The sequence below is a fragment of the Mus musculus genome, chromosome 3, assembly GCF_000001635.26.
Source record: "Mus musculus strain C57BL/6J chromosome 3, GRCm38.p6 C57BL/6J".
NCBI classification, from domain to species: Eukaryota; Metazoa; Chordata; class Mammalia; order Rodentia; family Muridae; genus Mus; species Mus musculus.
This window is the reverse complement of record NC_000069.6, coordinates 50,384,901-50,399,880: the sequence shown is the minus strand read 5'-3', so window position 1 is coordinate 50,399,880 and position 14,980 is coordinate 50,384,901. Positions and strand designations below refer to the sequence as shown.

General features: G+C 40.9%; 1 protein-coding gene across 5 annotated transcripts in view; it reads left to right on the top strand.

The window, feature by feature from the left end:
* The window catches only part of Slc7a11 (solute carrier family 7 (cationic amino acid transporter, y+ system), member 11), a 134,152-nt gene that overhangs the window by 99,207 nt on the left and 19,965 nt on the right, over nt 1-14,980 (top strand). The window lies entirely within an intron of this gene.

Below are 14,980 nucleotides of genomic sequence, written 5' to 3'. Positions count from 1 at the left end.
ATCTTGGCCAGGAGCAGTGTTATCCTGTTCATCTGGTGTCCTTTGACATTGTAATTGGCATCGGTAGGATACTTTGGTGGGCTGAGAATTTCTTTCTCTGATCAGGCTCCCTCATTGCTTCCTTACTTATCTAGGATCTTTGTGATCTTTGCCAAGTTATCACATGCTCGTGAAAGTCACTTAAAAAATGTGGATTCAGGAGCCAGAGAGAGTACCCAAAGAGCTGAAGGGGTCTACAACCCTATAGGTGGAACAACAATATGAACTAACCAGTACCCCCAGAGCTTGTGTCTCTAGCTGTATATGTAGCAGAAGATGACCTAGTTGGCCATCATTGGGAAGAGAGGTCCTTGGTCTTGCAAACTTTATATGCCCCAGTACAGGGGAACACCAGGGCCAAGAAGTGGGAGTGGGTGGGTAGGGGAGCAGGGTGGGGGAGGGTATAGGGGACTTTTGGGATAGCATTTGAAATGTAAATGAAGAAAATATCTAATAAAAATTAAAAAAAAAAGAAAAATAAAAGAATGTGGATTAAGGAATACCATAGTTTGCTTGAAGCAATTTAAATCTGTCCTTTTTCTACTATTAAACTTAGTTTTATTTTAATTGATTTAAAAAATGCTAAATTGGAGGTTCTAATGGAGTAACTGTCTCTTCCCATTCAAATGAGATTTTTCTCATGTAGGGGCTGTCCTAGAAAGAAAGTATATAAGTTTAAATTTTAACAGAAGCCAGGACTGGAGAGAGAGTTTAATACTTAAGAGCACTGGCCACTTACAGAGAACCTAGGTTGGATTTCTATCACCTATGGGGAATTAAAACCATTTGTGACTCCAGTCCCCAGGGGATCTAACATTCTCTGGCCAGCTCAGGCATTGCAAGCACATGGTGCACAGACATACATGTGGGGAGATAACACCCTTACACACGTGATGATGATGATGATAAAGATAAATAACAGAAACCAAAGAAGCCGAGAGCCCTTTCCATGTGTGTTTAATAGTTACATAAAAGAACGCTATACTTGAGCTACAGAACTGGATCAGTCTTCATCAATTGCCTTGCAGGTGTGAGAACGTGAACTTCATTTCTATAACCCATGGTGGGGGAACTGGGCATAATGGCTGCATTTGTTTGGTTTCTTTTGCTGTGATGAACACCATGACCAAAACTGAGTTGGAGAGGAAAGGACTTCTTTGGTCTTACAGCTTGTAGCTCCCAATCCATTACCGAGGGAAGTCAGAGAAGGAACTTAACTCAAGAATGGAAACAGGGGCCATAGAGGAATGCTGCTTATTAGCTTGATCCTTATAGCGTGCTCAGCTTTCTCTGTTTTTTTCCTTTTCTTTTTATGTACATGCGTATGTATGTATGCATATATGTATGTATGTATTCACTTTACATCCCAATCATAGCTCCCCTCTCCTAGCTCACATCCCCCCTCCACCCATACTCCCTCTCCCTTTCTCCTCAGAGAATGAGAGGCCTTCATACCAATCCACACTGGCACATCAAGTCACAGCAGGGCTAAGTGCATGCTCTTTCACTAAAGCCAGACAAGGCAGCTCAGCCAGGGGACAGGGATCCAACTGCAGGTAACAGGGTCAGAGATAGACCCGTTCCAAATGTTAAGGGACCCTCATGAAGACCAAGCTGCACATCTGCTACATATGCATAGGGAGCCGAGTTACAGCCTGAGTATGTTCTTTGGTTGGGGGTTGAGTCTCTGTAAGCCCTAATGGGCCGAGGTTAGTGCACTCTGTAGGTCTTCTTATGGTGTTTTTGACTCTTCTGGCTTCCTCTCTTGCATAAGACTGCCTGAGCTCTGCCTCACATTTGGCTGTCGGTCTCTGCATCTGTGTCTGTCTGCTACTGGATAAATCCTCAGGAGACGGTTAAGCTAGGCTGCTGTCTGTAAGCATGGCAGAGTATTATTAATAGTGTTGTATCATTAATAACCTTCTAATACTGTCACTAATAGGTTGGCTTTCTCCCATGGGATAGGTCTCAATTGGGCCAGTCATTGGTTGGTCCTCCATCTCTGCTCCATCTTTTTTCCCTGCACATCTTGTAGGCAGGACAAATTTTCGGTTGCAGGTTTTATGGGTGGATTAGTGTCCTCCTCCCTCCACTGGAAGTCCTATCTGGCTACAGGAAGTGGCCACTTCAGGCTCCATATCCTCTACTGCTAGGAGTATTAGCTAGAGTCATCCTATAGATTCCTGGGAGCCTCCCCTGTCCCAGGTTTTCAGCTCATCGCAGAGATGACCCCCTCTACTGATTTCCTTTCTCTCTCCAGTCCCCTCTCCCCTCTGCTCTCCGGTCATCTGATCACTACCCCTGATCCCCTCCTCACCCCCTTCTCCCACATAGATCTCTCCCTTTATCCACCTTTGATGTCTATTTAATTTCTCCTTCTGAATGAGATTCAAGCATCCTCCCTTGTTACTTAGCTCCATTGGATCTATAGATTGTAGCATGGTTAATGTGCATTTTATGGCTAATATCTACTTATAAGTGAGTACATACCATATTTATCTTTCTGGATCTGGGTAACCTCACCCAGGATGATCTTTTCTAGTTCTCATGTATTTGTCTGCGAGTTTCTTGATGTCTTTGTTTTTTGATATCTCAGTAGTATTACATATGTAAATATACCACATTTTCTTTATCTATTTTTCATTTGAGAAGCATCTAGGTTGTTTCCAGTTTCTGGCTATTATGTATAAAGCTACTATGAACATAGCTGGAGCATCGTTTGGGCATATGCCCAAGAGTAGAATAGCTGGGACTTGAGATGGAACCATTCCCAATTTTCTGAGAAACCATCAAATTGATTTCCAAAGTGGTTGTACCAGTTTGTACTCCCATTAGCAAAGGAAGGGTGTTCCCCTTGTTCCACATCCTTGCCAGCATGTGTTAGTCACTCTGATGGGTGTAAGATGAAATCTCAGAGCCATTTTGATTTGCATGTCCCTGATGACTAAGGATGCTGAACATTTTGTAAAGTACTTGAGATTTCTTTGTTGAGAATTCTTTTTAGCTCTGTACCCCATTTTTAATCGGGTTATTTGGTTTACTGCTATCTAATTTCTTCAGTTCTTTATGCATTTTGGATATTAGCCTCTGTCAAATGTAGGATTGTGGAAGATTTTTTTCTATTCTTTAGGCTGTCATTTTGTTTTATTGATAGTATCCTTTGTCTTACAGAAGTCTTCAGTTTCATGAGGTCCCATTTATTAATTGTTGACCTTAGTGCCTGAGCTGTTGGTATTCTGTTCAAGAAGTCGTCTCCTGCACCACAGCTTTCCAAGCAGTTCCTCACTTTCTCATCTATGAGATTTAGTGTGTCTGGTTTTGTGTATGTTGCAGTCTTGGATCCCTGTGGACTTTGTGCAGGGGGATGAATATGGATCTATTTGCATGCAAACATACAGTTAGACTAGCAGCATCTGTTAAAGTTGCTTTCTTTTTCCATTGTATGATTTTGGCTTCTTTGTTAAAAAAAATCAAGTGTCTATAGATGCTTGGGTTTATTCTTGGCCTTTGCTTCTATCTCATTGATTAACATTTCGGTTTTTATGCCAATACCATGCAGCTTCTTATATAGCATAGGACTACATGCGTAGGGGTGAAATTATACACAACTGTCTAGGTCCTCCCACATCATTCAGCAATTGATAAAATGTCCCCACAAGCTTGTCTGCAGGCAATCTCACAGGGATGTTTTCTTGATTGGCATTCACCTTTGCAGATAACCCTAGCTTGTATTTGTCAAATTGACCAACCAACCAACCAAACAAACAAATGAAAACAACCCAACCAACCAACCAACCAACCAACCAATTAGCCAAACAAAACAGGATAGTGTCATGTTCTTTAAGATGGTGGGAGACAAATAGATCTCTAACAGCTAGCTGGGTACTTGGAGAAGTTCCAAGCTAATAGAGACCCCATATCAAATAAAAGGTGGAAGATGCCTATCCAAGATTGTCATCTGGTCCCTACATACAAGTGCACACACATGTAGTCGTCCATAGACATGCGTATAACCACTCACAAATATACACATACAGAAGCATAAAATTAGTTATACTTGAGAGGGACAGACAGTCCTGAAAACATCCTTCAAACATATTTTTATTAGAGAAAATCCTTGGGGAGCTTTCGAATGCTTAGGGAACACTTACTTCCTCTGTGTAGTTTGTTGTGTATTAATACATAGAGACTTGTACACACTGTTCTGAGACCTACTTAGAAAAGGAGTAGAGAGTTCTCTGAGGGGGAACATTTTGACCTAAGACCAACTAGAACAAGGAAATCTCAGATAAATAGTCTTCTAAGAAGATGGCCTGGTGCTCTCTGAAATTTTGAATTTTACTCATTAGAGAATTTCTGTACATTTGGTATATTAATCACTTTACTTACAATTAGCTGGTAGAAGATATTTGACAAGTATTGGTCAAATGCTCTCCGTGAACTTGCAAAATACAGTTGGCATTTACCTTTATGGTATTGCTGTGCATGCTCTCTTGAATTTCAGGTGATAATGATGGACACAATGGAGTTTTGACAAATGCCAAAGTTATAAAATACAGTGACTTATGAAGACCCCACAAATGTTGATATTGGTGTCGGACATAAACATCCGATTCCATCACAGGCGATATGAGGGTGGATATCTCACTTATCCACTAAATTACCTTCTGTGACGCTCATTTTTCTTTAAGTCAGGCTCACACTTTGAGATGGTAATGATGTGCTGAAGACAGCCTTATATCTTTAGAGGACAAAGGAGATTGTTAAGTTGGTGCCTGTTCTGTCCTCTGGAAGGAAAAGCAGAGGCAAAACTACATCTGGTGCTCTAGTATAAGAGCAAGAACCTCACTGCTTCAGAGAATCTTCTGGGATTTTTTTTTTTTCAAAAACTGTGAAGGGACAAACATTCCAGGGAGTGGTCCCTAAAGCCCCTCAACCCAACATCCAGTATTTCTGCCTGATGAGACCCAGCTTTCATGCTGTAACACAGAGGCTTTTAATGATGCCATGAAATCATGTTAGAACAAATATCAAAGTCAGACTTGGAATGAAATTTAAAACTCCCCCAATTTATTTACATTGGCATTGTATGTATAGAAATATTTAGTTCTTGAGATGTGGGGAATGAGCTGGGGGAAATTACAGAAGAGAAGGGACATGAAGGCTCAATGGCCACATGCACTCCCTCTGTTTCCCTTGGGTCATGTAATCACTGAGTCATCGATAGTGTCTTTAACTTGGTATCATGTTATTCCTTCCATGAGGGCTTTGCCTGTAAAACTGTAGTCTAAGAAAAGACATTAGTAAATATAAGCTGACTGCAGGAAAGCATCGTTTCCAAAAGGTTTTACTTTTAGCATTCCACTTCTCTGGGAATATGAATCTTCACAGATGGACAGCTTGAGAAGAGGAGAGGGAGGGTGTGACCAGGCTCTGTCATTCGTGGGCCTCTGTGACCTTTTCAGACAGCCGTCAACCGTCCTAGCTAGGGGTCTCCTTCCTTCCTTGCTCGACAATGACATATTATCTTTCCAGACTGGCAGGGTGCTTAGCCCATCAACTCTATTTTTTTCTCTTTACCTCCTTTCCCTGAACTGCTATGTCATGTGCACTGCAACAGGGGATTTGCCACTTTGTCTAAAGCTAGACCATGGTTATTGACTCCTTAGCCCACTTTATGCTTTTCTTGCTAAGATTAGCTTTATCTACTAGGATGTTTTTTTCCTCAGTTACTATACTATTAAAATTATTTATCAACTTTATAGGGTCAGAAATATACTGATTATGTAATTATCCATATATAGGCACTTTTAAAAATGAATTCATATATTTAAGCTATATGTTAGAAAGCGACAGTTGAGCCCCAAATGTTAACTAAGGATAAAGAAAATCTCTTGGGCTATAATTTTAAAAATTACTTAAAAATTCTGGATCACATCATTTTTAACAAGATGGTTCTGCATTAAAAGAAGAAAAGAAGATGTAATTGGTTGAAGTGCCTCGGTGTTCCACCATTGTCCACTGTCCGCATTCTAGTCTGATTCTTAGAGATCCAATTTGAAAACCAATTGTCACTTGCCTATCAGACATGAAAATTTAAAAGATTGTTAATTTGATCTGATGTCATTGGTCAGAGATATTGGAGCCAAGTTTGGAGGAAGAAGCAATCCTTTGTCAAAGCTGAAAGGCTGCATGTTTATCTGCCCCATTCCTCATTATTTGTCAGATGTGTGATTAGCCTGGTTTACTTGTGTGACACGTTGTCAGTTTATACTAAATGTACATTTCAGCATGATGGAATTTTGTCACCAATTTGCATACACCATCCAGCAGTGGGTAAACTCAGCATAAACCACTTTGCTTTTAGCATTGGAGCTTATATCATTTTGTGTCATTGAGGATAAAAGTGGGTAATTGTGTTTTTCTCTTTGTTAGATTAGTAACACTTTTCAGCACTTCACCATATTTTGTATTGCTTTGAAATCGTAAACAGTAAGATGTGCCTTTGCTGTTTCTGGGAAGTTTGAATAATGAATTATTTTCTCTATCTTAACTTTATCAGACAAATATCTATTTTATTTGACATTGTCATTTAGGCTATGAAGATTTTTATATTATTTGCTCAGCTGTTGTAAACTAAATATATTATATAATACTACTTAATGAGGTCATGGTTTTAGTCTTATCTAACCTAATTAAAATCTATAAATATAGAGAAAGAAATCCATACAAAGGAAGCCCCTTATGCTTTGATTCTTTAAGTTTAATGCTTGTTGGACCAACAGTCAACCTACTGGTTGTCTTTAAACCAACAAAAGGTTACTTCTTAAATCTTATAACTTTCCATTTTGGGTATGTCTGGCTCCCTGGTAGGCTTTTGTCTATGTTAATTCTGCAATTCCATTGTCCTCCCATGGTATGGCTTCCTCAAGAAATAGTCTTGCTACATTCTACAGGATACATGTTCCCTCCACACCCCACCCAGGGGTGGGGAATGAAGACTTGGTCCAAGTGTGGTCATATTAGGAGGTGATACAATGATTTAGAGGTGAGGCCTTATTGTTTGACACTAATCCTGGGGAGAAGTGAACAAATGGAGAGAACTGACATTAGGCTAAAGTAAGGATACTCCCAGAGTCCAAGTTGATGAACCAATGAATTTACTGGCGTTACTTACAGGAATATGGGTGGGGAGTTACTTACAGGAGCAGAAATGACACAAAGACTACCGTGGCACTATAACCTATCACAGGGTTTTCACAAAGGCTGAGAGCCTGAAGCATATTACATAATCTGCAGGCTGGATGGTGTCCCTTCCAGGCTGCTCAGCTGGTCTCCATCTCCTATAGGCAGCTGGATATGCCCGAGATTGTCCTCACCAAATGTATGTGGGGGAGGGACTTCCTAAAGTTTTTGAGTTGTTTTATTTATGAGTCTTAATGAGCTTCTCTTTAGGATGGAATTTCTATCTCCTCTTAGAGCACCCCTAGTCTTACTGGAGGTCTTTATCTGGGAGGAACCCTGGAGATCTTTGGGTCAATGAAAGGTTATCTTTGCAGGAGATTATGGGACCTTGTTTCCTTCTCTTACCTCAGTTTTGTTTTTTGGCCATGACATGAGAGGAAAGGATTAATCCCATTACACACTCCAGCCATGAAGTGCCGCCTTGTGACAGCCACGACCAACAGGGTCAGGTGATTATACACTGAAATCTCCAAAACTGTGAGACAGAGGATGCTCATCTCTTCAAATACTGATTCTCTGGGGGAGTTTCTTCCATTGACAGAGCATCAAGTAACATAGAAATCTTAGGGTAGATCTCGACTAGGGCAATAAGCCATCTCAGCTTCTAACTCATTCATCCACTCAAACCCAAATGAGTTGCATTCCTTCCTACACATGAGGAAGCCTGGGGGCTCTCTTCTGGCTAGCTACTTATCAGTAATAATGCAGTTTTGAAAGAGGAACACAAACTAGTGGGTAGTTACGTGCCCTGTCCATAAATCTGACTTTGAGTAACACCATGGTAAAAAGTACTTCATGGAAACCTCAAGGCACTTTGCCTCAAATCATGAGGAAACTAATGGAATTTTAAGGGGAAATATTATATGTACATCATAGCAAAAATAAGAACTAGCCACTACTGTGGAATTTAATTTATTACTATTAAGATATTTCATCCTATGATTTAATTGCAAGCATTTAATTTAAAGCCAGTTTTGTCTTTATAAACTAGAACTTGCCTAAAATATGCTTGTGTTTGTTCACGATAAATATAGATAACTATAATGCATCCAGAGGACACACACTAAATCTTCAGAAAATGAGGAAAAATGAGATGCACATAATGCAAAGTTTTTGAGATTGTATAAAGTGGAAGCAAATGAAAATTTATGCTCACTCTACACTTTGCTGTATAATTTTATTTAGTCATGAATTTATTCTGGGAGTAGGCAAGAAATAAAGTATTTACGGGATAAAATGCTTATATTTATGTTTGTGATTGCTTATTACCCTGTATTTTCGAGGCATAAGTTTGCATTTTCCTTCATTTGTTCTATGAGGTTTGGGGGGAAACTTGATCCTTTATATCCTCCTTTCTTTGTTCTTTTTCTGTCCTCCCCATTATACATTCCCATATGTGTTCTTTCTCCTGAGCCTCTTGTGGCCTTCCAGTCTTAATCCTTGCCTGTTAATGCCTCAGGTCTCCTTCCAGGTCTCTGTCTTTTCTTTCTGTTTATGGACTTCTTCTGTGGATGCAGAGAACGAACAGTGAGGCTCAGATGAGATAATGACTGGCTTTGGAGTGTCTCAGCACAACTACATCCAGTGTCCCCACGCTCCACAAGCAGTCGGGGACACATAGGCTAGAACTCCTTGGCATCTTTGTCTGTTCTTTTGTCACAATGTGCTTCTTGTGTCGGTGTGTTCAACTGTGACCCAGAATGGTCATTAGGCGTGAACATGAATCCTTTAAGGACGTTAAGCAGGCTCATCTGGTATTTTCTTCCTGATAAGTTTTTTTTCCTTTTAACTGTCAAATTGCATCTTCTCAGTAGTTTGCTACATCTACCCAAACGTGTTTCTTTTTTATCTTTTAAAAGCCCATTCCCGTGCTTAATGGATAACTAGAGATGTAGCCATACTACACTAAATATTAACGAGGTAAAAATCACTGAAAACAAAAAGTAGGAGATGCATATGAACTCAAACATTGGGAAATTGTCAATGACAGTTATAATTGCCCCCCCCCCTTGCTAAGAGTGTGAGGAAGTACGTAGACATATTAGGCAGTCCAACATTGAGGGGTTGCTTAAGATATTGCTATGACTAAGACTCAGAACATGTGAGTAAGATGTGCACATAAAGCTTTTTAAACTCATTAACATTTGATCTATAATACACAACTAAAGTCTGAAGAATTTAAAAAATTAATAGCAGTGATAATAAAATATATGACAACTCTACAAAAAGTAAGTTGGTGAGTCTAAATGAGAGAGGTAATAATGTTTGAATTATTTCTTGGTTAAATCTGTGAAAAAAAAATCATATAAATCTTTGAAAGTCCCTGCAGGGTCAGTATACAGAAAATCTGAAACAAGTATGTCTCTAAAATAAATAGTTAGAATTGGAAGGTATTTAATATGATTATAAATACTTTATATTGCAATAAAGCATTGCCGCATTTAACTACATAAGAGCCAAGTCTCCCATTTCCCACTTTTTCATCAGACTTTTAAACATCCTTGAGAAACACGAGTTATTTATTTCACATAAAAGCATTGCTATTTTTTTGCTCTTTTTGATCATTCATGATTTTTTAAAAATTTCTTTTGGTGAATGCCAAATTTATGTATTGAAATATTAAATAGAGAGTTGAAACATGAACCACGTAGAAGGTTCCAGAGCATGGGAGAGTAGGTGGGTGGATTTTTTGTTTTTGTTTTTTATGTTTGTTTGTTTTTTAAATGACTGAATTGTTTGCCATCATGTCCAGCTATACAACTCAAACAGAAGAGCGCATCCCTCGAGGACACTGAGTTCTAGGTCCTTGTAGCAGAGATAGCAGACTTGATTCATAACAGTCTTGGAAGACTTTGTTCATGTTATGAAACAACCTTGGACCATCCTAAATTCAAGTGATCAGGGCACTACTCTGGTTATCTGAGAATCAAAACTTCCTTAACTTTGATGTTTCTTTGACCTGCTAAAGCGTCAAGCGAGGTTTACTCACTCTGATTTTACAGCAATAGCTCCTGGTTAAATTGAACTCCTGGAAACTCTCCCTGGAGCTTAAGCACAACATACTTAAGAGCTTCTCCACGTGTGGTGGGTGACAGTCGGTTCGAAGTCACAGACACAGGCATGTGATGTAACAGTTATATAAAACATATGTATCTATGGACCTTGAAGTTGACATAAAATTTATCACTAAGCACCAGATATCATTGGCACAAATGTTGCTCTGGGAGTTCGAAGCACCAAGAGGGCTGGGTTTGGCTTCCAGCTCTCCACGCACTGCTTCTGTGACCTTGTTCCATGTCACTGAACTCTGTGAGCCTTGGCTTCTCTGCCCAGAAGAATATAGAAGTTAACTCTTACAGTTGTGAATTTTATTTATTTTTATGTATCATTCCACATAGATCTGAAATGCCACACTTCCACTTCAATATCAATGGTCTTTGTTGGGCGGGGGCGGGTGGGGGGGACTGGAGGCTATACAGATTTCTAAAAGAGGAAATCTCTACCCATCACCTTTGAAAAGTGAGCCATCACCCATAACAACCAGAAATGGAAAGGAGCTCCCAAGCAGTCATTTCAGAGTTCCAGGTCAGTAGCCTCAAAGAATGAAACATTCTCCTGGGTGTGTGGGCCTGGCTAGAGATGCCAATTTAAATTAAGCAGTGGGGAGACTAAGATGATTTTGACGACAATTTTCAACTAATAAAAATATCAGGTACACATACTTATTGCCCGTTGATCGGAAAAAAGCAGACGAGATGGTGGAAGGCTCTTGAGGATGAAGGAACTCTTCTCAGTAGACTTGTGTTTTGTTCATCATTGACATGTTCGAATACCCGAGAGAGCGGAGGGCTTACGGATGCGCGCTGTTCAAACTTACCACAACGCTGAAGCTGCTGTTTAGGACTGATGGCCAACTCTCAGTAATTTAGAAGCTTTGATATACCCACGGCCTCTCCTCTCTTTCCTCTAATCAATTTCGTTTCCTGTGCTGCTGGCCTTCCTCTTGGGTTTCTAACCACGCTTATCTGCCCTCTGCATCTAAAGCCTCCAGGAAGATCGCTCTGATGTGGCCTAATAGCTTTTATCGGCTCACCCGGAGGTTCTTGTGCTTTGATACTTGTAACCAGGACTTAACCACACGGTGCCCAGCCCCGATCAGGTCAGCTGCTCGCCTTTGTGAAGGATGTTATTTATGCCAAGGCAACCACAAAAATCTGCCCCACCCCCACCCCTTCCCACAAAGTGGAAAGGAACCTGAGGACAGTCAGCAATGCTAGTGACTCTGGAGCCACAGTGTCTCCAGTTCCTGTGGCTTTGTTTGAACTAATTAGAGAGAATCACGGTATAGTGTGCTCCGGATCACAACCTTTCTCTTTTTGTACTCTTATTTCAGGTGCTGCGATTACCCCCCCCCCCCCCAGAGAGCTATCAAAGCACTTTTCTTAATAACTCATTACAACTTATTTGACAAGCACACTGATGCTTCTCCCTTTTATATACAGACACATCTGGAGAAATTCATCAAGTGAACATTTTCCTTTTAAACAACAACAACAACAACAATAATAATAAATGATGAGACCATTCTCCTGGCATTACCAATTGGGCTCTACAGAAACGTGCTAAAAAAAATAAAATCTCTGAATTTTTTTCCCTCCATTTCCAGCAAACCTGTGAGAAATGTACTCTTGATAAAACCTTTTCAGCTAGCTTACTTAATATTCTACGGTTTAATTTTCACAAACATTAGTAGAGCTCAGGAAGCCGTATATGCTTCAGGATTAAAATGCCTTGATTTCAAGTTAGGTCATGCACACATCCAAATCCCGCTTCTACTTTCCAGCATGGGTATCCTTGGACAGGTGCTTAAACCCCAAAGACTTCATTCCTTCATAAATAAAACAGCGCTTATATTTCCAGCTCACAGGATTTTCCAAGGATAAAGTGAGGCAGATATGTAAAATGCTTAACAGAACATTGTGTGTGTGTGTGTGGGGGGGGGGGGGGGCGGGGCGGTGGTGGTGGGCGGAGCAGCCCAATGGCTGGACCAGCTGTTGCTTTGTTTGGTAGTGGCACAGTGAGAAAGCAGGGCTAACCTAGAAGGCTACGTTGGCTAAGCCTGCCCTCTGCTAAGATACTGAAAGCCCCATTGAGGCCCACTCAACCCAAGAAAGGCATGGAGGCTGGCTTCAAGGGCTAGGGGGAGGAGGCTCAGTTCTATGCTGGAGGACCATACTCTCAAGTTTCACATGCATTTCTCTGTTATTTTTTTCAGAATTATATAGTGTGATCTTACTTTTATTATTATTTTTTTTTCTTGCTCAAGTTAGTCATCACACTGTGCTGAGCAAGGCCAATTCAGCTTTTATTAATAGAACCTTGACATACCTTAGTCAACCGTGTGCTTGAAAGAAATGGAGGGTCTGTTTTACCCTTTCTCTGTGTATCCATCTTTCTTTACAGAAAGTGCGTACTCTCCAGGTGGGGCTACTATGCAGGCGGAAAGATCCCAAGTTCAAAATAATTCAGTGAACTGGCTAAGAATGGGCAAGCCTCAGTCTTCCTTCTTACCCCTCTGCTTTGTCATGCGTCCCAGAGACATAGAATTCATCTTTAATTGTTCCACTGCCTTGTATTTCATTGTCTTGGTGACTTTTTTTTTCTTTTGATTTAAATTTAGCACATATCAATTACGGCTAGCAAGGTCTGTTCTAGTGCTCACAGGGAAATTCCACAGGACCCTCTTCACACTGGGGATAGAGAACATCTGCTGCTTTCATGTTCTGATGCCAGGATTTAGAGGTCAAGGCTGAAGGCTTTGGGGATCAGGGCAAGTGTCAGGCTGCAAGCAGCATAATGAATGGCAGTTGCTGACTGCCTGGTTTAGCCTGTTCTCAGCAGGGGATATTGCTATTCAGTATAATGAGCTGGAACTTAGTGTGTTAAACACATCTAGCTTGGCAAGGGAGGTTGGCCATGACTTTCCCCTCCTGGTTCTGTACTGCATTTTCATCTTGGAAGAAATTATATTGAGGTCTTCATTAGTGGCACCCTGCAGGGTGAAGCCTCTATGAGGGCTGATAAACAGGATGGCTTTACAAAAAAAAAAAATATATATGGCCAGCTTTAGTGAAGGGAGTTGAGGGTTTAAGTTGCCTGAACTAGAAAGGGTCTGAAGAGGCGATTATGTTAAGCAAGTAATGTGTATCTGTAACATGGAATCAAATTATGAGGGTCAGTAGCTTCCTGGCTTTCCCGCTGCATTAAATGAAGACATAAGATTGCATTTGTGCTGGGTACTTCTTGAGGCCACACAGTGTCAGCACTGTCCAGTCGTCCATACTTCACAGCATGTCACCTCTAATTTCATGGGATTATCTGCACGGCTGCTTTATTAGATGCTCGTGATCTTGAGAGTCCTTTGAACTCACAGCAGGGCCCTGCACAGTCATTATTGTGAACACTTCTCTTACATACAAAATTCTTATTGCCGTCATTTTATGAAGATGGCTACAGCCCACCCTCTTGCTTCCAAAACTCTGAACTTACTTGTTTGCACCACAATCCACCGCAGGGGAAAACCCTGAGTGTGAACAATGCTTTGGAGGACTCCCTTTATTTATTTATTTATTTGGGTATTTATTTCATGTACATTTCCAATGCTATCCCAAAAGTCCCCCACACGTTCCCCTACCCACCAACTCCCACTTCTTGGCCCTGGCGTTCCCCTGTACTGAGGCAGATAAAGTTTGCACCACCAATGGGCCTCTCTTTCCACTGATGGCCAACTACACCAACTTCTGATACATATGCAGCAAGAGACACGAGCTCTGGGGGGTACTGGGTAGTTCATATTGTTGTTCCACCTATAGGATTGCAGATCCCTTTAGCTCCTTGGGTACTTTCTCTAGCTCCTCCATTGGGGGGACCTGTGATCCATCCAATAGCTGACTGTGAACATCCACTTCTGTGTTTGCTAGGCCCCGGCATAGTCTCACACGAGACAGCTCTATCTGGGTCCTTTCAGCAAAATCTTGCTAGTGTATGCAATGGTGTCAGCGTTTGGAAGATGATTATGGGATGGATCCCCAGATATGGCAGTCTCTAGATGGTCCATCCTTTCATCACAGCTCCAAACTTTGTCTCTGTAACTCCTTCCATGGGTGCTTTGTTCCCAATTATAAGAAGGGGCAAAGTGTCCACACTTTGGTCTTCGTTCTTCTTGAGTTTCATGCGTTTAGCAAATTGTATCCTATATCTTTGGTATCCTAAGTTTCTGGGCTAATATCCACTTATCAGTGAGTACATATCATGTGAGTTCCTTTGTGATTGTGTTACCTCACTCAGGATGATGCCCTCCAGGTCCATCCATTTGCCTAGGAATTTCATAAATTCATTCTTTTTAATAGCTGATTAGTACTCTATTGTGTAAATGTACCACATTTTCCATATCCATTCCTCTGTTGAGGGGCATCTGGGTTCTTTCCAGTTTCTGGCTATTATAAGTAAGGCTGCTATGAACATAGTGGAGCATGTGCCCTTCTTACCAGTTGGAACATCTTCTGGATATATGCCCAGGAGAGGTATTGTGGGATCCTCCTGTAGTACTATGTCCAATTTTCTGAGGAACCACCAGACTGATTTCCAGAGTGGTTGTACAAGCTTGCGATCCCACCAACAATGGAGGAGTGTTTCT